Here is a 676-nt window from a genome sequence, read left to right as displayed (position 1 = left end):
GGACGGGAGAGACGCTCGAGGGCCGCCGCGGCCGGAGGGACCGGGGCCCGGCGGGAGGTAGGGGTCGCTGGGTCCCTTCTCCGGCTCCCCGCAATGAGAAGGGCCCTTCAGAGAACCGGGGTAAGGCTTGCGGGTGTTGGGGAGCTCGGCGGGGGTCGAGAGGGGCCGGAAGTGGGCTTTGGAGCTTGGAGGGTGTCTGGGAAGAGAGAAAGTGGGGGGCCGGAAGTGCAGGTGGGGGGTGTGAAGACGGCAAGGGTTCCCCGGAAATGGGACGAGGGGCCCGGAAATCGGGAAAGGGGAGGCTCCGGGGCCGTGGACGGCCCGGAAATGGAAACTAGGGAGCAGCTCGAGTGACAACAGTTGTGGGAAGCGAGGGTCAGAGGAGGGAGAGGCCGGAGTGACTTTAGACCGCAGTAAGGGGTTTCCTGCCCAGGGGGACGGCGGGGGACGGCGAGGGACGGTTGAGGGAGGGCGAGCCCGGAGACGGGGTCTGCGCGGGGCAGTTTTTTAAGCCGTGGGAAGTTGAGGCTGAGGGAGGATGATGACGAGGGGGGCATGCAGGGAGGCCTAAAGAAGCCAAGAAACTTGACTGAGAGGAATAGAGTATCCTTTTAAATAGATCAGAATGGAAATTGGTGGTAGGTGGGTTTAACTAGGACTTGGGGGAGGGAGGTGG

Source organism: Colobus angolensis, unplaced genomic scaffold (genome assembly GCF_000951035.1).
Source record: "Colobus angolensis palliatus isolate OR3802 unplaced genomic scaffold, Cang.pa_1.0 Scaffold33, whole genome shotgun sequence".
Taxonomy (NCBI): Eukaryota; Metazoa; Chordata; class Mammalia; order Primates; family Cercopithecidae; genus Colobus; species Colobus angolensis.
The sequence above is the reverse complement of the archived record's forward strand: the minus strand, read 5'-3'. Positions refer to the sequence as shown.